The sequence below is a fragment of the Nomascus leucogenys genome, chromosome 3, assembly GCF_006542625.1.
Source record: "Nomascus leucogenys isolate Asia chromosome 3, Asia_NLE_v1, whole genome shotgun sequence".
Lineage (NCBI taxonomy): Eukaryota > Metazoa > Chordata > Mammalia > Primates > Hylobatidae > Nomascus > Nomascus leucogenys.
In genome coordinates this window covers 80725988-80753235 of record NC_044383.1, presented here as the reverse complement: position 1 = coordinate 80753235, position 27248 = coordinate 80725988, and the positions used below count along the sequence as shown (strand labels likewise).

Sequence of the window (27248 nt, the reverse complement as noted above, 5' to 3'; positions counted from 1 at the left end):
CCCACTTCTGTAAAAATCAATAATCATAGCCACCACAGGTCTAGGTTAAACAAAATGAAGCAAAATGAATAGACAATTTCATCATAACATGATTTCTTAAGAAGGCGAGTTCCAAACATTTTCTGATTTAGCTTTCTCTGCTCACAATCTAGATTCCAGGGAGAAAGGACAATCAGTCTGCCTAGACCGGGTCCCTTGTAGCTTCTTGCATAAGCACCACACCTTGATTAATATTCCAACCTGATTATAGTTAAAGGCTACTTGGTGATTCCATGAAAGGAAATTGGGTTTTATTGTCAAAAACAAAACAGATGCACAAGGAGCCAAAAAAAAAGTTTTTTATATTAATTTAGATTTTTTGCCCTCATGGTTTCAAGAGTTTGTAATTAGGTGGAGAGTGAGAGAATATTCTGGAACCTAAGGAAGAGTTTCATGACTGAGTCAAGCCATACTATAGGTAGCTTGTTTCTCAACTGTGAAGTTGTTTTGTTATTCTGTAAGGAAGAAGTAGAGTGAGAAGCATGCCTGTGTTCCTGACTTAGGTTCAAAGTGAATAAAGGTTTCACGATTATCATTGCATCCAAGAATTTAGACTTAGGTCTAGAATGTGGCAGGTACTTAAATCTTGTATGAAGGAATTAACTAGTATATGAATAACTTTTGTATTTTTTTCCTATTTTATATCAAGTCTTTAGAGTAGATTTCTGGAAATGAGAGTTTATAACACTTTGGAATTCTGGACAAAATAAACTATTTCGAAATGTAAAGTATATTTCAAAAACATCTCTAGACACAGCTTAAATGTATTTGTGAATTTTAAAATGTCCATTGACTATGTTACCAGCAATGTGGGCTAACTCCAACCTCAAAGCAAACACAAATGAATTATCAGCTTCTCTAAGAAAACAAAAACACTAGCAAAATATAACCCAACATAAGTTAGACTTTCCCCTTATAGTGAAAAAATGTGTATGTATGTGTTTTTGTTGTTTTGTTTTAAACAGAACAAGATTATATTTCAATATACAACTTCTGTATAACTAAAAAGTAAAACACCATAGTAAAATGAATGAGAAAAAATATATTTGCAATTCTGGACAAAATGTTAATATATTTAATCATAAATGAACTCTTCAGAAATCAGTACAAAGAGATTAACATTACAAGGGAAGTGAAAATAAAAGGAACAGAGGAAAATGGAATAGTACAAATGAGTTATAAGGCTATATGAAGATGACACAGTTAACATTAACAGCTGAGAAAGCAATTTCATTATAAATTACATTATTGATCCTTCCTTGATATCTGATGTTTGTACAGCTTTAGGAAAAGAAGAACCCTCAAATACTGGAGAAATTTACTCTAGTCATGGGGAGTTTACTCAAAAATGTAGATTCTTGCATCAACTTGGGCCCTGCAGCCCCAAACCATAGGAATCACTCCAACAAAGTAGTTAGATACACACCCACACATATACACGTACATGTTTACTACATAGAAAATGTGTAAGTAATATATTTTCCCCCAAGAAACTACTTATGTATCAACTGGTTTATAAATTAAACCAAAATGGGAACCACTCTTTTTGAGCCCATACTTGTATAAAAACACCAGTAACTGCTCTTTAGCAGTTGTGGAGGACAATGTAAACATGCTTTCACTATGAGGATGTGGTGAGTTCTCAGAAGATCTAGCCCACAAACCTATACAGAATCTTTGGATGAAGTTTTTCTTTTTTAAATATATAATAATCTTTTATCAAAGATATCTGGGAGAAAACAACTGTCTAATATATTTATTGGAACTGCATTTTATTCAGCATCTTTAAATGCCAACTACAGTACTTACAGATAAAGACAAAAACCATTTTTGCATTTATATCCATGCTTAATGAAACTCTTTGAAATAGGCATTGTTATCTTTCTTATACAGATTTTAAAAACAGGGTTAGGCAAGCTAAACATGTTTGCAAACACAGGTATTTTGTAAGGGGATTTCAGTGTACATCCTGTGGCCTTTTTCATATAGCAATGTAAAATGCAACGTTAATCTACATACTTTCTAAAAGGCTCATTATACTGATCTCATAACAAGAATTATCTTTATTCTAGTTCTACCTTCCCATATAAATAGTAAAGAGGTGAAAATAAAAATCACCGTGAGATCAGTAGACCATCTAATTTTAATTGTTCATCATTGGAGATCTTAGTTCAGGGGACCTGGAGAAAATAAGTCTTCAGATAATTGCCTGATTCTGTTCAGAGGACAGAAATGATGTGTTGAGAGCAGTGGCAAAACTGGAAAATTTTATTAGCCAATGCTAACATATTGATAATAATCTGTGAATCTATTCAATTTAAATCATTAACTAAGAGTCAAAAGGTATGGATTAAATTATTATTCAAAAAATACTCCAGAAAAACAAAATGATGTCCTCATCAATGAAAACACAACCCAAATCAATGAGTACTAAAGGCATTGAATCCCTCGGGCATTTTTTCTACCAAAAGACTCCCTCTATACAATTGTAATAATTAAATCAATCTAAAATTGTTGCTTATTTATTTCTTATTAACATAAGACAGCACTATGAAAAAGTCTTCTAACAAAAATACAAAAAAATTAAACCATCTCAGGAGCATGCTAGGGAAGAGGCACCACTGGTCTGGTGGAATAAACATTGAACAAAAGCTCAGCCAACTTGGCTTTGAATTCTACCTTTCCACTTAGCTGATTTCCATGGAAAAATTATTTGGCCTTTCTGAACTTTATTTTCTTCTACGAAAAATGGAGATATTAATGTATCCCTTAAATAAAAATTTTTAACCTGCAGTTTGCAACCCAGTAGGATATTTATACGTGTAAGTAGATTTGTAAGGGTTGTATATTCCCTAAAATTCTACACATCTTCTAACACAGGAGTCCCAGCCTCCAAGCCACAGACCAGACAGGTACATGTCCATTAGGAACTGAGCCACATAACAGCAGGTGAGCAGTAGGCCAGGGAGTGAAGCTTCATCTGTATTTGCAGCTGTTCCCAGTCACTCACACTACCTCCTGAGCTCCTCCTTCTGTCAGATCAGTGGCGCCATTAGATTCTCATAGGAGCATGGACCCTATTGTTAACTATGCATGCTAGGGATCTAGGTTGCTACATTTTTTATGAGAATCTAATGCCTGATGATCTGTTACTGTCTCCCATCACCCCCAGATGCGACTATCTAGTTGCAGGAAAACAGGCTCAGGGCTCCCACTGATTCTATTTTATGGCGAGTTGTATAATTATTTGATTATATATTATAATATAATAATAATAAAGTGTGCAATAAATGTAATGCACTTGAATCATCCCACAACCATCCCCTCTCACTCTGGATCCATGGAAAAATTGTCTTCCACAAAACTGGTCCCTGTTGCCAAAAAGGTTGGGGACCACTGCTCTGAGAGTTTCAGAATTACAAAATTAGAGTGTTTCCAAATAATTAAGAAATAGACTTTAATAAAATGACTGAATTATAGTTTAACAAATAATTGATTTTTAAGTCAGAATATGAATTCAGCACACAAGGATAAGATACTGCACTTCAAGGATAGTGCATATTCAAATGATCAAGTGTGCTAAAGCCTATATAGCACTCATGCATTTCTCTATCTCATTTTCTCATTTTTATTTCAAATGTGTTATCATGTTATATGACTGAAGGTAAAGAGATATTATTTATTTGCATAGCCTAACACGGAGTTGGTTGTTGATAAATGTTTGGAAGAATAAACAGAAAAGAGCCAATTGCTACACACGTTAGAATACAACTAAGGTTGCATTTCCCAAAATGATATTTTGCACAAGGTGGCTCTGAATGAATTTTTTTATAAACAAGAATAATTGATTAAACATGATAAGACTATGTTTCAAGTATAGGACCACTGAATGCTTCAGTAAGTTAAAATGTTCTGTGACTGTTAAAACAATAAAAACCTTTTTCTCAACATTCCTATTTTCAACATGACTTTTATTGTTGACATGTGGATTTTGTGTTTGTTGTTGTTTTGGGAGAAGAATTTGTTTTACTTATCACAAATTTATCACAAATTTACTTATCACAAATTTAATTATCACAAATAGAATACATGCAACATAATGCACATACTATCTAAAGAAGTTAATAGGCTTGTGCTTAGAATCCCAATCATAAGGAAATCCCCATAACTAGTACATTCTCTACAAGTAGGTTTGTAGAGGAAAGTGTAAATATTTTTGAAACTTATTTTTCAAATAAATATATTTTGCTGCCCAGAATGTAGCAGATATACTTCTAGATATTAAGAATATGCGTGTATCAATAAATCACACTTGTGCTATTAATGTTTGTCAACTAAAATGGACTACATATAGAGAAAAAAAAAAACTAAGCTGTGATAAGTGCAAGAGTAGAAATAGGATTAAACACTACCCAAGAGAGTAAGGAACTGTGTCAGAGGAGAGAGTCTTGCAGAGGACTTCTGCAGTCAGTGGAATCCTACTTGCCAATCAACCCTACTATGCCATGAAAATTGCAAGGTCTTAACTTTGTTTTGTGTTTGACATTGTTATTGATTATTAAACATTTTGGTTTCTTGAATCTCTGTGATAATGATCGGAAAGAGTCGCCTAAATTGCTTTGATTCACAGGTAATTAAATCACTCTCTACCTCACTTTGTGCTATGAAAGAAGATGACACAATTTATCTTGTCTAATAAGGCAGAAAAACAGTGGTAATGTGCTATTTCAGTGTTTCATTTTTTATCACATGGATTAGTGCTAGAAATGGGCTTGCAAGAAAAATATTTAAAGGCGTAATATCCACTTTTAAAGCCATTTTGTTGGATGTCAATTCATCATGCATTCTCCCACATTGCTCTGTAGGTACCAATTATGTGACTGGATGCATATTGTTTACAGTGAGTGAAATGGTTAGTTTGAGATACTATTTTTTCCTTAGGAAATAAAGTAGCTAGAGGCTTTAGTCATTTCAATAATCTCTACATTCTCTACCTTAGTAATATTATTTTTTCACACTGAGAAAGTTAAATTTTGACAGCCTTTTTATCAAACTAACTGAAAGGCCCGTTGCTTTAATAAAGTTAAGTACTTCACTCTTGTCCTTTAAAAAAGTGTGATTTATAAAACTGCCCTTCATATTTCAGTGAAAAATAAATTTTCAAATGGATGCAGGTTATGTTGCCCAAATTCTAATACTTAAAGAGTGTATATCCTAAGTATAAGAGGATTTAAAAAATATTTATTTCACAGTTAATAGGCTAAATTTATAATGGAAGCATAAATTTACTAATGGAAGAATCTTTCTACAGTTGTATTATTGATTTTCAATCTAAGATGGTATCGTGCTGCAAGACAAATGTTAAAGTTTTGACATAGAGTTAGCATACAGGAAAGTGAGCATGGGTGTTCACCTCTGAATAGCGGTGGGGAAGTGAAATTTTACCAGTCCCAAGAGGGCAATTCTTATATTAACATATACTACTTAGAGCTAGATACGTTAGTTAGAGATTCAATAGCCATCTAAGACCATGGCATGATCTTGGCAATGGAAATTTCCTATGAAGAACAAGATAGAAGGAGCCTGATTCCTGACACTAGGAAGCATGCAATGTGGCTTGTAAACTAACTTTTTCTCCTTAGAAAAACATTTTAATTTTGATAGATTTTATTTTGTTTTGCTTTTGTTTTTGTTTTTGCTATTGCTGCACTCAGCCAAACCTAAATTTCAATAATTTAACTTGCTATCAGGAAATGCTCACAATGAATAATATATGGGAAAACAAAGCTAGAAATAGTTTGATACTAGTTATGAGGAAAATATATAATAAGGAGAAAGGGAATGAGGAGAAGAAAGAGAAGGAGGAGCACTGGAAGAAAGCTAGAAATAAAAATATTAAATATGTTCATCTTAGTGTATATCTTAGAGATTATAAGTAACTGAATTATTTGTTTTATATATTTTACATTTTCCCTGTGAAGTAAAGTTTTAATAACTTTATAGTAAAAAATAAACTTATACTAAAAGTTAATAAAAAATTATCAGTGCTCAGAAAAGTAAAGGAAATTAGTTTGTACTTCAGCAGCCAGATCCTGTAAGAGTCCCACCCACTGGCTTCCTTTTTTTTGCCGAACTCTCTTGATGATGAAACACATACCTATTCTCCAGTGATTATAAAAAAGGGCAGTTCAAAAGGTGAACGAAGGGTCATTATAAACACTGAGTGAACAGTGCGGGGAATATATACTTTCATCACATAGAGCTACCACCATCTATTTTAAAGTTTTGTAGGGGAAACAATTATTAGATTGAGTAATTTAAAGAGTTATGCACACTTTTGCAGAGAAAATTGAAGTGTATAAAGCAAAATACACTACCAAGTGTAAAACATGCCTATAACAGAAGAGAAATCTGTAATGTTATAGCATGAATGTTGATCACAAAGGTACACAAAAGGTTTGCAGAGGTGCAAATCTGGATAACTGAAAGAACATTTCAGCAAAGAAGGTACTGATGCTCATGTTCTATTGTTAAGGTTTGAATTGTGTCCTGTCGAAATTCACACATTGAGATTCTAACACCAAGTACCTCAAAATGTGACCTTATTTGGGAAAAGGGATGTTGCAGATATTATCACTTAAGATGACGGCTACTGGAGCAGGGTGGGCTTCTAATTCACTATGACTAGTGTCAATATAAAAAGGGGACATAGATAAAGAGACACACAGGAAGAAAATATGAAAATGTTATGTAAAAATGAAAGCAAAGATTGGGATATTACTTCTATATAGTAAGGAATGCCAAAGATTGCAAGTAAACCACTAGAAACACAGGGAGAGCTGTGGAACAGGTTCTTCCTCATAGCCCTCAGAAGAAGCACACCTTCCTGGTACTTGAATCTCAAGCTTTTCAGCAACATAACTGTGAGACAATACATTTCATTTGTTTAAGCTGCTCAGTTTGGGGTATAGTAGCCCTAAGAGACTAATACATCTTCCAACTTGAATTCATATGTCTCTTCCACACACACATTCTCATTAATTCTCTTTTTTTTCTCTTTGCCTCATACACACATATTCTGACAAATGCACAGCTCCCACTCCCTTACACCATCCTACCATCAAGTATTGAGCCCCATCAACTGTAATAACTAGACACTATTACTTTATTTCAGGCCAACTGTAAATTCCCGTTCAACAACTGATCTCCAATTTCTAGTAGTGCTTGATTTTTCTAAAAAAGAAAATTACATTAATCTGTATTACCATGGTTAGGTTGTCATCACAGACTATCACATACTGGGAAGCTTAAACAACAGACATCAATTTTCTGACATTTCTGGAAACTGGAAGTGCCAGATCAAGGTGCTGGCAAGTTTAGTTTCTCCTGAGGCCTGTCTTCCTGGGTTTGCAGACAGCCACCACCTTCTTGCTGTGTCTTCATACAGCCATTTATCTATATATACATGGAGAGGGAGAGTTCTCTGGTATCTCTTCCCCTTTTTATAAGAACACCAATACTATTGGATTACTGCCCCACTCTTATGACCCTATTTAACTGTAATTACCTTCTTAAAGGCCCTGTCTCCAAATACAGTCACATTGGAAGTTAAGACTTCAACGTATGAATTGTGGAGAACTAAAAATGTTATATATTAATGCATGAGTGCTCAACAGAGTGAAGCCAAACCCACTGTGGCATTTGGGCATTGTTTGTTGGGCCAAGTTAGCTCACTAAAAAAAAGTCATTATTTATGACAGAGTTAGTTAGAAAAGGCTTTTGATATTACACAGAGGTACTATGTTTTTCTAAGTGAAATTCTGTCATATATTTCAAAATGCAAATTATATATGACACACAAAAACCTAGAGTAAATTAAGGAGTGTTTCTTAAATGATTTGGCATTAGTATAATTTGAGCTTACTTTGCATGATGATGAAGACAAACTAATATGCTCATAAAAACATTTTGGAAAACAAAAAAAAAACACTTTGTAAATCTTATGAACATAATGCTCTACTATATTATGCTATAATAATTAATAACATTGTTAAACTTTTAGAAGTTTCAGTGAATCCGGTATCTGAAATGATAAATAGTAAATCCGGGGGCACTCACATTGCCACAATAAAAAACAAACAAACAAATATTTGCTTCAAATAAGGTTTGGGGAAAAAACATCTGATAGGCTTCAGTAAACCTCTGCTGACATCATTTTTTCACTAGCCATTGGCTCACCTAACCTTTCTGAACCTCAGTTTCTTTTTATGCAAAATGAGCTGAAAACATAGACTGCAACCAGTTAATAGATTACAACAGAAAATCGATGCAACAATGATTGTTGCCTGGTGAATGAAGCCATACACAAATATAAGAATTCCTAGTAGTGCTATTGGGTGAGGAAACAGCTTGTAGATTGGTTCTCTAGGATAGATAAAATGCTATGGAAGCAGGGAATGGGAATTTGACTACCTATGTAGAGTGAGAATTTATGTTTTCCTTTTTATGGAAAAGAATTATAGAAATATTAATCATGTTTTAAATATAAAGAATAAGAATGTAAAAACAACTTAATTTTTATAGTTTACAAAATAATCCCATTAAAAAGTGAGCAAAGGACGTGAACAGACACTTATCAAAAGAAGATATACCTGTGACCAAAAAGAACATGAAGAAAGCTTAGTATCACTGACCATTAGAGAAATGCAGATCAAAACCACAATGAGATACCATCTCCTGCCAGTCAGAATGGCTATTAATAAAAAGTCAAAAAAGTAACAGATGCTGGCAAGGCTGCAGAGAGACAGGAACACTTTTACACTGTTCGTGGGAGTGTAAATTAGTTTGGCCATTGTGGAAGAGAGTGTGACGATTCCTCAACGAACTAGAACCAGAAATACCGTTTGACCCAGTAATCCCATTACTGGGTATATACCCAAAGGAATATAAATCATTCTACCATAAACACACATGCACACAATGTTCATTGAAGCACTATTCACAATAGCAAACCAAAGATTTGCTATTGACAGAGAGTCAGTCAAAGATTTGCTATTGTGGATAGTGCTGAAACGAACATATGTGTGCATGTGTCTTTATTATTTATTTTCCCTAAAATTTAGGGAATCACTCTAAATGCCCATCAATGACAGATTGGATAAACAAAACGTGCTACATATACATCATGGAATACTATGCAGCCTTAGAAAAAGAATGAGATCATGTATTTTGTGGGAACATGGATGGAGCTGGAGGCTATTATCCTTAGCAAACTAACGCAGAAACTGAAAACCAAACACGGCATGTTCTCACTTATAAGTGGAATCTAAATGATAAGAAAGTATGAACAAAAAGAAGAAAACAACAGGCACTGGAGTCTACATGAGCAGGGAAGGTGGTAGGCGGGAGAGGGGCTTACACAGGTAACAAACCTTCATGCATACCCCCAAACCTAAAATAAAATTAAAAAAAATTAAAATCAATATAAGTCACATACTTTTATTTTATCATAATTGGTGTTAGTGTTTTCATGAACATAAAAGTTGTATGTATTCTACTTAAATCCATTATTTTTTGGAACACATAATTTCATCAATAGTTGAGGCATATATTTTAACACACTTTATAAATGACTAAAGTAGAGCTGAAAGATTTCGAGACACAGTTTTGAGACTCATAAAGAAGAGACACATGGATGAGATTAAGATCTTGACCTTTTGTTTCTGTGTTATATGTCCTTTTTTGTACAGCCCATTGCCTCTTCTATGAAAAGACAGTAATTACTACATATTGAGATCAGATTACTCAATGGAGCACCAATAATAGTATGGCTGAGGATTACAAGTCTTGTGATTTGTACCAGGTGGCACCTCTTTTGCTTTTGGGTGCAAGACATTCTGAAAGTTAATAGAACATTTGTAAAAATTTGTTACACATGTTATAACATATATTTTACCTATGTAATTACTTATTACATATGTTAATATAACATATGTTTAAAAAACTGGTTTTGGTGAAACAAGTTGTCTCTATCTTACTGTCTTTATAATTTCTTGGATGAAATTCAAGCAAAAATTCTGGAAAACATGTAGTTTTTAGTGTGTCAGACATTTAATGCAACCAACTTTGTAAATAAATAGGGTAGGGATTGGAGAAAGCACCTTATAATTTAAGGCCTCAAAGCATAATCTCTGAGATTCTTTATTTATTTATTTATTTATTTATTTATTTATTTATTTGAATCCAAGTCTCCAGAAGGGCTTTATTTTTTCTTTTCAACATCCTGCTCTGTGGCTTCCTTGGCTCTTTTTGCCCGTATGCCAAAAAGCCGGGCGTTGGCACGGGCCATGCGGAGACTAGTGAAGGCTTTGAAATTCTTCTCCTCCTCAGTGATGATTCGAGCTTTCTCCCTCTTATAGACATTCCAGATGGGCATGACTGGTCCTGTCAGCTGGGTGGCCAGTTTCAGTTCTTCAGCCTGAGAACTGTCTCCCTTCTTGGAGGCCGAGGTCTTCCTGGGGTAGAGGATGAGTTTGGAGCGGTAGTCCTTCAGCCGCTGCACGTTGGCCTGCAGGGACTCCGTGGACTTGTTCCGCCTCCTCGGATCCACAGAAATGCAGATGGTCCGGGCCACCTTCTTGTGAATGCCGGCCACTTGCCTCAGAACCAGAGAGAGATGAAGGCAGGTAGATACTTCTCTTAAAAGCGAAAAACATTCTGACACTTTATTTTAACTGTTGCTACCTTTAGTTTTGAATGATGAATCAGCCAGCTAGCCCATTCTCTCCAAGAAGTACTGATTGAGGCCCAGAGCAATCAAAGCTCCTAATTTGGAGGAGAAATGGCATGGCCATCATCTCAGAAGCCTCTAGTAGTGTCTTCTTATACATTCTGCCCACCACCTGCCTGCTTACCCTAGACCTTTTGAATCAGCTTTTCCAGAATAGAAATTGAACAACTACATTTAAAGCTCTCCCAAGTATTCCTGATACACACTGTTCCTTGCAAAACACTGGCCAAGAGGCAATATTGCTTTATGAAAGGGAACACCATTTTACTCTTTCCCAAATGATTTTCATTCATTAGGATTATTTCAACAAGACTTTAGGACCTCTTTCGATTTCCACAGCGCTATACTGATCAATGGCTCTCTTTCTAAGATCCTCTTTCTGTTTGGTTCCAATATCAATCTACATTTCTGGTGAGACAAAATGTTTCTGGTAAATACAAGCCTGTTTCTTGCTCTTCACAGTGCTACTTGACAATGTGTTAAAAAAGATCATCTCTTGAATAAATCTCATAACAAACACAATCTAATGTAGGACTACATCTATCAAAAATCATTCTGTTTTCCAAATAAAAAACTTTGTGAATAACAAATTTTTCTCCTAAAAAATGAGATTAGAACAGGAAAGTTGCATATTCACCCATGATCAAGTATGTCTGCAAAATGAGGTACTCTTGTTTAAATAATAATTTATGTCTATATACTTGTATATTTTATTCATATTAGATATAATTACCTTGCATTATTACATATTACAACAGAGGCATTTACCTTAAATTAAAACTTATAAATCTTGATCATGTTAGATTGTTATTTTATTTATCCTATCTAGCCTAAAAATACTGAATTTCCATGGGACCCGCTTCAAGAAAGAAAGTCCTTTACTTTTATTTGAAATCTTTAAGGCTTTGAAATGTTTGTTCTCATTTAACCCATCCCCAAAAGAGCAAAAAGCAAAAAGATTCATGAAGGTTATCAATTACAGTGTACAGTGCTTTCTATGAATATCAATCATGGTATTCACTCTCAGAACTAAGCAGTAAAAGAGAAGAATATGAAAAGCCTCCACTCGGTCATATCTGGTGTCATTCCTAGATGACATGTTTCTAGGGAAAGCCTTTTTTTTTTTTTTTTTTTTTTTTTGCTCTTGCCAAACTGGATCGTTTATATGATAGAATTCTCTTCTACCCAAAGAATCTATAAGCAATACACCAAAGACTTCAGAGGGACATGAATAGAGAATTTACAAGATTATGTACAGAGGTACACTTCAAAAATTTTACCTTAGGCCTTCCTTCCAAAATTTTACTTTTGTGCTTCAAAACCATAAGCTTTCCTAGCCCCCATGCTGTGATAATGGCTAAAGCCTTCCTAGTTTTACATTCTCACTTTTTAGTTATATGCTGGACTCCCATTCTCCCACCTATTCATAATGCAGGGCACCATACTCTTCTCCAATATGATCTCCGTGTTTGAATATCATCGCCTGTTCATTATTTAATAAAGTCTTTTAATTTGAATGTTATATTCGTGCTTAACAAAACAGTCTTTAAAATTCTCTTCGGAGAAAAACTTGTGATGAATGGACACTTCAAATTAGCATTATTTTGCAAAATTCTTCCTTACTAAAGATATGCAGGAGGAATTTTCAACATGTGAACACGAGAGTTAGTGTAAGAGGCTTCAAATTCTATATGCATACCAAAACATTTGCACCATGCATGTGGAATGGTTTTCCAAATGTTTGTTAATAAAATGCATGCCATTAAAAACAATATTAACAGCTTTTTGTAGTCTACTTATGTGAACTAATAACAAAATTATCACATGGGAATTATCTGCAATAATTTCCAGTTACAATTTTTGAGAAACACCTAAAGACGGCACATTTGAAATTCCAAACATTTACTTCATTTTCAAATGGAGCTAACATTGGCCTACCTCCCGTCATCCCTATCTCAGCTCAGTGTAGTTCATTTGGTATTAAAATTGGGATCCAGTCCCTTCTTCAAAAAGCATGAGGTCAATAATATGAATAATATGAAAGGACTTCAGTGATTGCCCCACCCACTCACCTATGATTTTCTTTTTACACACTATGACATTATCAACCAAGTCAAGATTGTTTTCATATTCTCTTTTCTAGCAACAATAGTTGAACTACATGGGTTTCCTATTACTGATTTCAGCTTTGACCCAAAACCCATAAAGTTTATGAGGATATAGGAAGTGTATCCTATCAGGAGAAGACCTCAATTATTTTTGGGATAACAAGGCAGACACCAATTTTGTCTATTTGTTTGGATTCTTAAATATAACAACTGTCACTGAGAACTGATGATAACTGTTTCAATGGTTTAGACAAAAACTTCTTATTAAGGTTTTTCTTCCCAAATCCTGCACTGTACAAAGGAATAGTTATGTTAACTAGTAACACAAAAGACTTCCAATTCCCATGCCTGCTTCATTCACGCTTCCGAAGTTTAAAATGTTCTCTTTTGAGAACTGAAGAGGAAAACATGAGCAATTTGTACCTTAGCATCAGTGATATTCTTGAATGTATTAGTCACCACTGATAACTTTGGGTCTACACTATAGGACTCATAAATATTTCACAAATTTTTGCATCACAACCCAACCAATGCTAATAGAATTAATGCCATTTGAAAAATCACACCACCCTTACAAGACAGAATTTATAGAGAGAAATAGAAATATAGAGATATAGATGTTTTCTGTTGTTTTGGTAACGTCTGTTTCTCTCTCATATATTTTAATATTGAGAACAATAATGTTACAAGTATAGCAGGAGAGCTTCATCTGTTGATAGCCTTGTAGGATATTTGGTTCTAGAAATATTTCTTTAATTCAGGCAGACGTTTTTGTAAAGTGTACAGAAAACTAATTTTTCACTCATAGATACCAATTACTGGATTGTTCTTGCCAAACTGTTATTTGCTATCATGAACAAAGCAACTTTACATATTGCAAATGGAATAATTAGAGACTCTGGTATTCATGATATGTAGCAATTGAAACACTTTCTGAGATTTGGTTACTCTTATACCTGAAATTGTGCTGTCTTTTTTAGCTAAGAATGAAGTGTCATGTTTTTGTCATAGCAGAAATGTGATGAACATTGTTAAGTGTTTATTAATTTTTAATTCATTATAGCTCAGGAGCTAACCACAGACAATATCAGCGGAGCTAAAAGTACCTTTCCTTTTCCTGTTGCTATATCCTCACATGATTTCTGTGGCTAAGATCCAATTTCTCACTTGGAAAACAAAGAGAGAAAGTTAAGATGATTAGGGCTATGTCAGTAAACAATTAAATGAATTTGGTTAATTTTTCCAACAATTAATTGATCCAGTGAAAACAATCAACAAGCTAATTGCTTTACTAAATTAATAAATCACCTGAAGCAATCAATCCTGTAGCCCTAAATCTAGCTCTGATATCAGGAAGAAAACACTAAGCCAGGTATCACACAATTAAGTCTTAATCAGTATTATTCAGTTGGAATTGTAAAACAGTGTTGTATAAATAGAGTTTAATTTTTCTAAAACACCTTACATGTTATTATACACAATTTAATTCCAATGTACTTTAAATTATTTGCCAAACATTAAATATTAATAGTGAAAAAAGGATAAATCGTGTAACTAGTGATCTTAAGTAGTTGTAATTTTTGGATGTGTTACATCAATAGATCAGTTCCGCTTCAAGAGAATATTTTATTCTAAAAATATATTAACTGATTTAATGGCTATATTGCATTCTACCAATTGAATTTATTCTTTCTTTCTTTCTTTCTTTCTTTCTTTCTTTCTTTCTTTCTTCTTCTTCTTTCTTTCTTTCTTCTCTTTCTTTTCTTTCTTTCTTTATTTTTTTTTGAGATTGAGTCTCGCTCTGTCACCCAGGCTGGAGTGCAGTGGTGCGATCTCGTCTCACTGCAGGCCCCACCTCCCGGATTCACTCCATTCTCCTGCCTCAGCCTCCTGAGTAGCTGGGACTACAGGCGCCCCCCACCATGCCCGGATAATTTTTTGTATTTTTAGTACAGACAGGGTTTCACCGTGTTAGCCAGGATGGTCTCGATCTCCTGACCTCGTGATCCGCCTGCCTCGGCCTCCCAAAGTGCTGGGATTACAGACATAAGCCACTGTGCCTGGCCTCATTTTTCTTTTACTATGATGTTGACTACACAGAAGGCCTCTAGAAGGGTTTCTTTTTTCAATATTATGCATGCCTATGACCAGCTTTTTATATTTTAGGATGTTTTATTGGTATATATTTTCAAATAATTGACCAGAGAGCATTTCTATACCGTTTTTTCAAAGTATTTCATAATCTTTATTATATATTGTCCGTTTAGTCTCCAGAATAACCAAACAAACTCACAACACATTAACAAATCTAAACATATGCATACTTCTACATAGTCTGGCAAAACAGAGTTAATGAATTGTGTTAGATTAGCAGGTATAAAGTCAGTCATTAAAATTGTTTCAACTTGCATTATTATGCATAACTTTAACAAAATAGTTCTTTAACTATGTTGTCTTACTTTTTTTATACTTTAAGTTCTAGGATACATTTGCAGAACGTGCAGGTTTGTTACATAGGTATACACATGCCATGGTGGTTTGCTGCACGTGTCACCCCATCATCTACATTAGGTATTTCTCCTAATGCTATCTCTCCCCACCCCCTGACAGGACCCGGTGTGTCATAGTCCCCTCCCTGTGTCCATGTGTTCTCATTGTTCAACTCCCACTTATGAGTGAGAACATGCGGCATTTGGTTTTCTGTTCTTGTATTAGTTTGCTGAGAGTGATGGTTTCCACCTTCATCCATGTCCCTGCCAAGGACATGAATTCATTCTTTTTTATGGCTGCATAGTATTCCATATGTTGTCTTAACAATTTACATTATTTTTGTCACTTGAAATAATTTTTCCATAATTTCTCTTTAGCCATATGTATATAATTCTTTCCAATTTGCAGGGTAATTTTGCTATGTTTTCCCGTTATTGCTCTTGCTGTATTTGTTTGATTACATTTAATAAAGCCAAAATTTTATAGATATATACATATGTTTTATATATGTAAAATATATATTCTGACTGGATGTGGAGGCTCACGCCAATAATCCAAGCACTTTGTGAGGCCAAGGCAGGTGGATCACTTGATGTCAAGAGTTTGAGATCAGCCTGGCCAACATAGTGAAACCCCGTCTCTACCAAAGATAAAAATAAAAAAAAATAGCTGGGTGCGGTGGTGCACACCTGTAGTCCCAGCTACTGAGGAGGGTGAGGCACAAGAATCACTTGATCCTGCAGGGTGGAGGTTGCAGTGAGCGGAGATCACACCACTGCACTCCAGCCTAGGCGAAAGAGTCTCTGTCTCAAAAAAATATATATATATACATATATATATATAAAATATATCTTAATAGTACAGAATGTAAGTACAATATAATATATATATTCCTGTTGTTAGTTGAATTTCTCTATTTTTTAATATTCCTTAATTTTGTTCCTGTCCTCGTTGTGTTGCTTCTGACTTGTCATTATTAGAATAATGTTGATCTAATTTGAATCCTGTAATACTTTCCAAATTAAGATGTTTTTAATTTAAAAATGTATTATTTAGTGCCTGTTCCATGTAACTCTATATTTCAAATGGTGAAATGTCTTTTTCCTTGGAATCCCCATAGCAAGTATTGTGGATTATACCTTTAGGATTCCCTTGATTTGCTATGTTAGTATATATCCATAAATTACACGGTCTAAAACTTGGTGTCATAATTCCTTTACAAGTATCCACTATGCAGTAAGTGATTTTATTCATTAACTCTTCACAAGAGTATGAAGTGTTCTTCAAAGCCCAAGTTTCATCTCTGTCAGAGCCAACTGAAGTGTTTCAACAAGGACTGCTGAGTCAAAAAATAAAAATGAAATAAAATCTCTGAGGGCTAGATCAGGAATAATTACACTTTTTTCCCCTTTTATTACATTACTTTTTAGTGGATTTTTTTTTCTGCCCACCAAGGTCTGAGGGCCACTATTCTACAACTGAATTGTCATCTCTCCCCTTCTAAATATGAGGAAATAAAGGCTAGGAGAAGTTAAATGTGTTGCCTGAAGCTGCCTAATATGGAGACATGGAGTGAAGATTATAGATTTGGTAGCTTTTCTTCAAGGCTGACTTTATGCCTACCTGATAACACCAATTCACACCCTCTGAGGAAATAATTCAAAGAGCCTGCAGCTTTTTATTCATGTGATCTAAAATTAACAAATTTATATTGATTCAAATGCATATTGGAAGACTAAAATGTGGATTTGCAAGTTTGGATGACACTGAGGCTAAAAAGAAGACAATTCTAGTTGCAATACTTATTTATAACATACACATCTTTAGAATTATAAATATGTCATCATATAATCTGTAAAATAAGCTATATAATCTATGCCATAATTGCCATATTTTGCCTATTTCTATATGCTTTGGTTTATGCAGTATCTCATAGCAAGATAATATGAAAGCACACATATCCACACAGATATAGACACCCATCTCTAGCTTAAGAATTACAACTTAGCTTGGCCCAGTGGCTCAAGCCTGTAATCCCAGCACTTAGGGGGCTGAGGCAGGAGGATTGCTTGAACTCAGGAGTTTGAGACCAGCCTGAGCAACATGGTGAGACCCCGTCTCTTCTAAAAATACAAAAGAAAAAAAAAACAGCCAGGCATGGAGGTGCCTGTTTGTGGTCCTAGCTACTCAGGAGGCTGAGGTGAGAGGATTGCTTGAGCCCAGGAGGTGGATATTGCTCTGAGGCAAGATGGTGCCACTACACTGCAGCCTGGGTAACAGAGTGAGACCCTGACTCAAACAATACAACAACTACAACAACAAAAATTACTACTTTAATCTAATTCTTTTTTAAATACATTTTTCACATACTAGATGTGCTCATGATAAGGTGTGCGTCTGACAATTCAGAATTACACGATGTTTAGAGAGAGAATGGTTGCAGAATGTTACAGAATTATAAGTTGTAACAAAATAGTTCCTTGACTTCAAACTCTACTACAAGGCTACAGTAACCAAAACAGCATGGTACTGGTACCAAAACAAAGATATAGACCAATGGAACAGAACAGAGCCCTCAGATATAATACCACACATCTACAACCATCTGATCTTTGACAAACCTGACAAAAACAATAAATGGGGAAATGATTCCCTGTTTAATAAATGGTGCTGGGAAAACTGGATAGCCATATGTAGAAAGCTGCAACTGGATCCCTTCCTTACACCTTATACAAAAATTACTTCAATATGGATTAAAGACTTAAAAGTTAGACCGAAAACCATAAGAACCCTAGAAGAAAACGTAGGCAATACCATTCAGGACATAGCATGGGCGAGGACTTCATGACTAAAACACCAAAAGCAATGGCAACGAAAGACAAAATAGACAAATGAGATCTAATTAAACTAAAGAGCTTCTGCACAGCAAGAGAAACTACCATTGGAGTGAACAGGCAACCTACAGAATGGGAGAAAATTTTTACAATCTACCCATCTGACCAAGGGCTAATATCCAGAATCTACAAAGAACTTAAAACAAATTTACAAGAAAAAATCAAACAACCCCATCAACAAGTGGGCAAAGGATATGAACAGACACTTCTCAAAAGAAGACATTTATGCAGCCAACAGACACATGAAAAAATGCTCATCATCACTGGCCATCAGAGAAATGCAAATCAAAACCATAATGGGATACCATCTCACACCAGTTAGAATGGCAATCATTAAAAAGTCAGGAAACAACAGGTGCTGGAAAGGATGTGGAGAAAAAGGAAAACTTTTACACTGTTGGTGGGACTGTAAACTAGTTCAACCATTGTGGAAGTCAGTGTGGCGATTCCTCAGGGATCTAGAACTAGAAATACCATTTAACCCAGCCATCCCATTACTGGGTATATAGCCAAAGTATTGTAAATCATGCTGCTATAAAGACAGATGCACACGTATGTTTATTGCAGCACTATTCACAATAGCGAAGACTTGGAATCAACCCAAATGTCCATCAATGATAGACTAGATTAAGAAAATGTGGCACATACACACCATGGAATACTATGCAGCCATAAAAAATGATGAGTTCATGTCTTTTGTAGGGACATGGATGAAGCTGGAAAACATCATTCTGAACAAACTATCACGAGGACAGAAAACCAAACACTGCATGTTCTCACTCATAGGTAGGAATTAAACCATGAGAACACTTGGACTCAGGGTGGGGAACATCACACACCGGGGCCTGTCGTGGGGTGGGGGAAGGGGGGAGGCATAGCGTCAGGAGATATACCTAATGTAAATGACAAGTTAATGGGTGCAGCACACCAACATGGCACATGTATACATATGTAATAGTTTCCTTGAAAGAAATTTTGATTCTCATAAATAATAAGTTCAGGTATTATATATTATATAACAGTTTATGACTCATGGCCTATGTCCAACACAAATGAAGTGCCATATTTATGCAAATAAATCGATTAACCAATTAAGGGGGTTATTTATTATTTTGAGATGAAAGCAACACAAAACTTCAGGGTTGCCTCATTTTGAATACAAAATAGGAATATATACCAGATTTGAGCAACAATTCAAATTCACACAATTTTAAATTAAGATAGAATGGCCAGTCACAGTGGCTAACGCCTATAATCCCAGCACTTTGGGAGGCTGGGTTCGAGACCAGCCTGGGAAACATGGTGAAACCCCATCTCTACAAAATATACAAAAATTAACCAGGTGCGGTGGTGGGCACCTGTAATCCCAGCAACTTGGGAGGCTGAGGCACAAGAATCGCTTGAACCCAGGAGGTGAAGGTTGCAGTGAGCCGAGCTCATGCCACTGCACTCTAGCCTGGATGGCAGAGCAAGACTGTCTCAAAACAAACAAAAGAATAGGGAACACAATTTTAAATTTTAAAAAACTTAAAATATTTTAATAATATATCATAATCAAAGGAAATGAGAGAGGAAGAAAATAAGAAAATGGTAAAGGAACAAGTAACAGAGACAGAAAGTAAAAATTAAAAGAAAAGCAAGGGAGGAAAATACGTAAGTTACCATTACATCTTGTTTGCATTGGACAAAATGAAGTGATAACAAGAGTACCAGTGGTACTGTGTGTGAGGTAGAGGGAGGCTATAAAGTGAAGTCTCGCTGAGTTCACAGGGGACAGACTGGTCACAGAGATGGTCAGTAGCACAAGGACACCTGTAAGATGTCCCTAGCATGTGGACAGGAGCCCACTGAGGCACTGGCAGTGGTAAATTAGGTAGTATGTGGGAAGCAGAGCGAAAGGGACAGGGAGGTTCAATTTAATTTTAGTGGCCAGAAAACTGGCTTGAATAGAGCTATTTTAAAGATTTGTGTCTCACACCTGACCCAGAGGAATAGAGAACAGAAAGAAAAAAAGAAAGAAACACACACACGCACACACACACCTGATGAGAGATAGAAATACAAAAGAGGGAAAGTTAGAGAGAAGCACGCAGATAGAACAATAGGTCCTCAGGTGCATATGAAGTAACCTGCCCCTGTGATACAGAGGTGATAGGCCTCTGAGGGTTATCACTTGTTATCTTTAAAAAAAATTGTAGCTGATTCTGTTCACAGCCATTTATTCTTTTTCCTCAAATTATAAAAGTTTTCCTGTGACATAGAACTGAGAAGGCAATGGAGCCAAGAGATAAGTTATTCTATAGGTGGTTGTGGTGACCTTGACTAGAGCTTTATTATCTCCAAAATCATGTGAAATGAATCAGATATTACAAACCTATGAAATTATGCCTTTTTTGTAGTAGGCATAAGGAAATAAATAACTGGTTGAATAAAATCAATTATATGATGAGAGGATCATTACATAAAACATCTATGATTTTAAACCAATAATTTAATATTTGTAGCTTGATATCTATTACTTGTTTTCTGTGATTAAGATGGAGACATAAAATATACAGAGACAGAGCTCAGTTCTGTACATAGTCACACCTGGGTGGGATATCTTGCTCCTTACTTCTCTCTTGAGCAAGATGCTTAATTTCTTTGAACTTCTGTGTCCTCATCTGTAAAGTGAAGATATTTACAGTGCAAATCTCAAGAGGTTGTAGAGAAGATTTAATAAGAATATATTGTGCATATTAAGTGCTCACTAAATGTTAGCTATTATTATTAAGAGGGTCAAAAGAGCCTACAAAGCTTTAGCTTGTGCTTTATCAGATTCTCTTTCGAATGAAATTATCATCATATCATTTCTCTCTGAACATGATGACCTCTACATGTTATAAGCCCCACAGAAATTAGCCCACCTGTAGATAGCACATAAAATTAATAAAAGTGCCAAAAATATTTTTATTGAGGCCTAATGTTGGAAAAATACTGAATAAAACAATGAATTCAATATATTGTTACTTGCAAAAATCCCTGAAGCAACTAACCCTCCACGACACAGTTTTTGCTTTTTGACTAGAGGGCATTCCTGAAAACACTGGATAAATGGCAGAATCCATCATTCCTACATTTCTGCATAACTTTACCTGAAGTTATACAATTATCTTCTCAAATAATTGAAGTGCTAAATGGAACCAAATAATGTATTCTAAAAATCATTAGCAGGTCAATATCGCATAGCTATTAACACTAAAGATAATCAGGACCAATTTCTTAAATAGATCAATCAATTACGTCTCTTTTTGACAGCTTTATTGAAGATTATTGACATACAACGACCTGCACTTATTTTAGTATACAATTTGATAAATCCTCACATATGGATACATCATAAAACAATTACTACTTTCAATGTAATTAACATTTCCAACATCTGCAAAGTGTTTCTTTGCAATACCTTTCTCCTATCCCTCCATGCCCATCCCCATCTCAGGCAACCATTAATCACTTTCTGTCACCATAGAATAGTTTGTATTTTCCAGAATTTCATATAAATGGAATTACACAATAACATTTTCCTGCTGTGTCCATTCAGTGCAATCCATGTTGTTTTGTGTGTTAATATTTTGTTATTCTCTAATGCTGAATAGTATTTAATTGTATGGCTATACCACAATTTGTTTATACATTAAACCAATGATGGGAATTTGGATTGTTTCCATTTTGGGCTACTGAAATTAAAGGTACTATGACCACTTGTGTATAAATCTTTGTATGGAAAAGGCTTTCATTTCTCAGGTAAACATCCAAGAATGGAAGGGCCAGGTCAGGTGGTAGGTTTCTGTTTAACATTTTGGAAACTGTCAAACTGTTAGTGTTTTTAAAATTGGACGTTCCCAGCAACAGCATATGAGAGCTCTAATTCCTTTATATCTGCATCAACAGTTCATATGGTCAGACTTTTTATTTAGACAATCTGACGTGTATAGTAGCACCTTGTGTTTTTTGTAATAGATTTTATTTTTTAGATCAGTTTTAGATTCACATCAAATTTGAGTAGAAAATACAGCCAGTTCCCACATACCCTCTCCCACAAACACACGCACAGCCTCCTTCACCATTGACATTCCACACGAGAGTAATACATTTATTACAATCAATGAGCCTCCACTGACACATTGTTATCACCCAAAATCATTAGCGTACATTAGGATTTAGATTTACTCCTAGTGATGTACATTAGATGGGTTTGACAAATGTATAATGACAAATATCCACCATTGTAGTAGCAGACAGAACAGTTTCACTGCTTTAAAAATCCTTGATGCCCCATCTATGCACCACCCCCCCACACCCCCATCCTGTGGTAAGCACTGATATTCTTACTGTTGCCACAGTTTTGCCTTTTCCAGTATGTCATATAGTTGGAATTGAACATTATATAGCCTTTTCAGATTGGCCTCTTTCATTTAATAATATACATTTAAGTTTCTTTCATGTCTTTTCATGGCTTAATAGCTCATTTCTTTTTAGCATTGAATAATATTCCATTGTGTAGATGTTCCACGGTTTATTTATCCATTCACCAACTGAAGGATGTCTTGGTTTCTTTCAAGTTTGGGCAATGAAAAAAATGCTCCATGTGGTTTTAATTTGCTTTGGTCTAATGACTAATTATATTGAATACTAATTAGGTATTTGCCTTGTGTATATTATTTTTGAAGTGTTCTTTTTAAATCTTTTCCTGCCTTTAACATCTTTATTAAGTCATAATATACTAACATAAAACTATAAGCTAACATAAAATTAATCTATTTAATCATACTAACATAAAATTAATCTATTTTAACTGTACCGTTTAATAAAAAGGAGTTCTACAATGATCAAAAGAGATTTCTAGTACATTTCCATTGCTCCCAGAACTTCCCTATAAATAAATTGTAGCCAATTGCTGCTCCCATCCTCAGTCCCAGGAAGTGCTCCAGTCCCACTGGTCTGCTTCATGTCTTTATACTTTTGCCTTGTCTAGAAATTTCACATACTGGCATGGCACAGTGGCTCATGCCTGTAATTCCATCACTCTGGGAGGCCGAAATGGGTGGATCACCTGAGATCAGGAGTTAGAGACCAGTCTTTAACATGGTGAAACCCCGTCTCTATTAAAAGTACAAAAATTAGCTGGGTGTGCTGGCGGGCACCTGTAATCCCAGCTACTCAGGAGGCTGAGGCAAGAGAATTGCTTGAACCCGGGAGGTGGAGGTTGCAATGAGCCAAGATCATGCCGTTGCACTCCAGCCTGGGTGAAAAGAGTGAAACTTCATCTCAAAGAAAAAAAAAAAAAAGAAAGAAAAAGAGAAAAAAGGAAAAAAGAAATTTCACGTACATTGACTACCAAATTATGTAAGTTTTTATATTTGGCTTCTTTCACTTAGCATAATATTTTGAACATAATGATTTTTTAGTATGTATTGTCTTTTTTATTGCAGAAAGTATTTCCACAATAAACCATATTTATTTATCCATTCACCAGTTAATGTAGTTTTCAATTGGTTCCAATTTCAGCTATTTTGAATAAAACAGCTATGAAAATTCACAAATCTGTCTTTTTGTGAATATATAATTCCAGTTCTCTTGGGTATATAGGTAGGAGTGGATTCCTGCTTTATATAGTAAGTCTTTACTTAATCTTAACAAGAACAACAAAATTGCCATATGGCTTTCCAAAGTGACTGCACTAATTTATGTTCTCACTATCAATGTATAAGGGTGTCAAATTGTCTACCTCATTGACAACACCTAGCATTAAGTGTCTCTATGACTATAGTCATTCTAAAGGAGAGTGTAGTGGCATCTCATTGTAATTCTAATTTACATTTCCTTATGATTAATGATTTCAAACATTTTTTCATGTTTTTTTGTTGCCATTTGCATATATTATTTTATAAAATGTCTATTCATTGTTTGCCCATTATAAAAATCTACTTGGTCATGTTGTATAATTGATTATATTTGATTCTGGGTTTAGTTTGATTATATGTCATTAAGAAATTTTGTATATTTGTTCATTTAATCTCTAGATTTATTTGACTAGCCTTGCTCTCAGTGTAATGTTGGATTCATAGATTGAGTATAGAAGTGTCTCCTCCTTCTCAAATATTTTGAAAAAGTTTATGTAGGCTTGCTACTACTTATTTAAATATTCGATAGAAATTACTAATGAAGCATCTGGGGCTGCGCTTTTTGTGGGAAGATTTTATTTACCATTTTCTTTTTTTAAAAAAATGTGGGTACATAGTAGGTATATATACTTAAGGGATAAATTAGGTTTTTCTGTTTGTGTTTTTTTTTTTATTTCAGCTTTTATTTTAGATGCAGGGAGTGCATGAGCAGATTTGTTACATGAGTATATTGCACCCAAATAATGAGCATAGTACCCAATAGGTAGTTTTTTAAATCACATCCCTTTTCCTCCCTCTAGTAGTCTGCAGTGTCTATTCTCAGGTTTATGTCCATGTGTGCACAATGTTTAGCTCCCACTTATAAGTGAGAACATGAGATATTTGGTTGTCTATTCCTGTGTTAATTCATTTATGATTATGGCCTCTTGCTCCATCCATGTTGCTGCAAAGACATGATTTCATTCTTTTTTATGGCGGCATTTTATTCCATGGTGTATATATGCACAATTTTTGTATCCAATCCACCATCAATGCGCACCTAGGTTGATTTCGTATCTTTGCTATTGTAAACAGCACTGCGATGAACATTCAAGTGCATTTGTCATTTTGGTATTATGATCTATATTCCTTTGGGTATATACCCAGTAATGGGCTTACTGGGTTGAATGTAAATGGTAGCTCTGTTTTAACTTAAAGGAGAGTCTCATTATTATTTCTTTTAATTCTTTGAGTTCTGGGATAGATGTGCAGAATGTGCAGGTTTGTTACATAGGTATACACGTGCCATGATGGATTGCTGCACCCATCAACCCGTCATCTACATTAGGTATTTCTCCTAATGCTATCCCTCCCCTGCTCCAAACCCACCCTGCAGGCCCTGATGTGTGATGTTCCCCTCCCTGTGTCTATGTGTTCTCATTGTTCAACTCCCACTCATGAGTGAGAATGTGTAGTGTTTGGTTTTCTTTTCCTGTGTTAGTTTGCTGAGAATGATGGTTTTCAGTTTAATCCATGTCCCTGCAAAGGACATGAACTTATCCTTTTTTGTGGCTGCATAGTATTCCATGATATATACGTGCCATATTTTCTTTATCTAGTCTATCATTGATGGACATTTGGGTTGATTCCAAGTCACTGCTATTGTGAACAGTGCTGCAGTAAACATATGTGTACATATGTCTTTATAGTAGAATGATTTATAATCCTTTGGGTATATACCCAGTAATGGGATTGCTGGGTCAAATAGTATTTCTGGTTCAAGATCCTTGAGGAATTTCCACACTGTCTTCCACAATGGTTGAACTAATTTATGCTCCCACCAACAGTGCAAAAGCGTTCCTATTTCTCCACATCCTCTCCAGCATCTGTTGTTTTCTGACTTTTTAATGATCACCATTAAGGAAACACTAAATATGGAAAGGAAAAACCGGTGCTAGTCTCATTATTATATGTTGTGTTTTGGCCTTTTAAGAATAGAATTCTGTCTGGTGTGAGATGATATCGCATTGTGGTTTTAATTTGCATTTCTACATGAGATATTTTAATACAGGCATACAAAGTGCAATAATCACATCAAGGTAAATGGGGTATCTACCACCTCAAGCACTTATCCTTTATTTGTGTTACAATCTAAGTATACTATTTTAGTTATTTTAAAGTGTATAATAAATTATTGTTTACTATAGTCATTCTGTTGTGCTATCAAACACTAAATCTTATTCATTTTAAATATATTTTTACAAGCATTAACCATCCCCACTCTCCACCAACTGTCCTTCTCATCCCCTGGTAACTATCATTTTACTCTCTATCACCATGACTTCAATTGTTTTCATTTTTTTTTAGCTCCCCCAAAAGGCCTAAGTTCTCTACAATAAGTAGGTGGCAATTTCATTCAAACTGTGTCCTTCCTTTCAGGAAAGTGAGTTCTCCCTGGCCCCGGGTGGGTCCAGGGATGCTTTCCAAGAGCCAGATCCTGGAGTTGGAAATCTTAGGCATCTACCTTGGGCTCTATTCTTTTGCAACTGAGCGGGCACCCAAATCACAAGGCAAAGTCCTTCCTACTTTTCCCTTCCCTTTCTTCAAACAAAGAAGTCTCTTCTCATGGCCATCACTGCCTCAGGCCCATGGAGAGTACTGCCAAGCTATCATTGCTGATTATTTACAGCCCAAGGGCTCTTGAATCAGCAGGTGATAAATTCTGCCAGGATTGGCTCCTTCTCTTAAATGTAGTGGGCTCCTTTCTGGGTCAGGATATATTTAGAAATGTTGTCTGGGAGTTACATCCTGGAATGGAAGCCTGAGGACTCTGCCTGGTGCCCTATTCTATTGTGGCTGAGCTGCTATTTAGGTTATAAGACAAAGTCTTCTTTACGTTCCCCTCTCTTCTCCTCATGCACAGGGAAGGATCCCTGCCAGAGCCAGGAGCTGTGCTGCCTGAGATTGGTAGAGGGGTGATGAAAGCACTCCCTTGGCCACTTCAGCTGGTATCTCAGTAGGTCACATGCACACCAAATCCACTGGCTCCGAGCCTGGCACAGCAACAGGACTTGCATAGGAAATGGAGCCCTTGTAGCCTAGACAGCCTTTCAAGTTTATTTAGAACCCCAGAGCCCTTTAGCCTGTGGTAGCAGGGCTTGAAGGAACTCAGATTTTGACAGCTGTTGGTACCAGCTGAATTCTACCCCATGTTGTCTTCTGCTGTGTCAGGACAGCACTGAATTCCAATGCAAAATCCCATGATAACCGCACTTTCCCTTCC

General features: G+C 35.4%; 1 pseudogene across 1 annotated transcript; it reads right to left on the bottom strand.

Moving 5' to 3' along the window:
• Positions 1 to 10282: 10282 nt before the first annotated feature.
• On the bottom strand, positions 10283 to 11927 carry LOC100584989 (annotated as a pseudogene). The gene is made up of 2 exons (XR_001115478.2): positions 11809 to 11927; positions 10283 to 10736 (listed from the first exon to the last, which is right to left on the bottom strand). The product of XR_001115478.2 is annotated as a 60S ribosomal protein L13 pseudogene (transcript).
• Positions 11928 to 27248: the final 15321 nt, after the last annotated feature.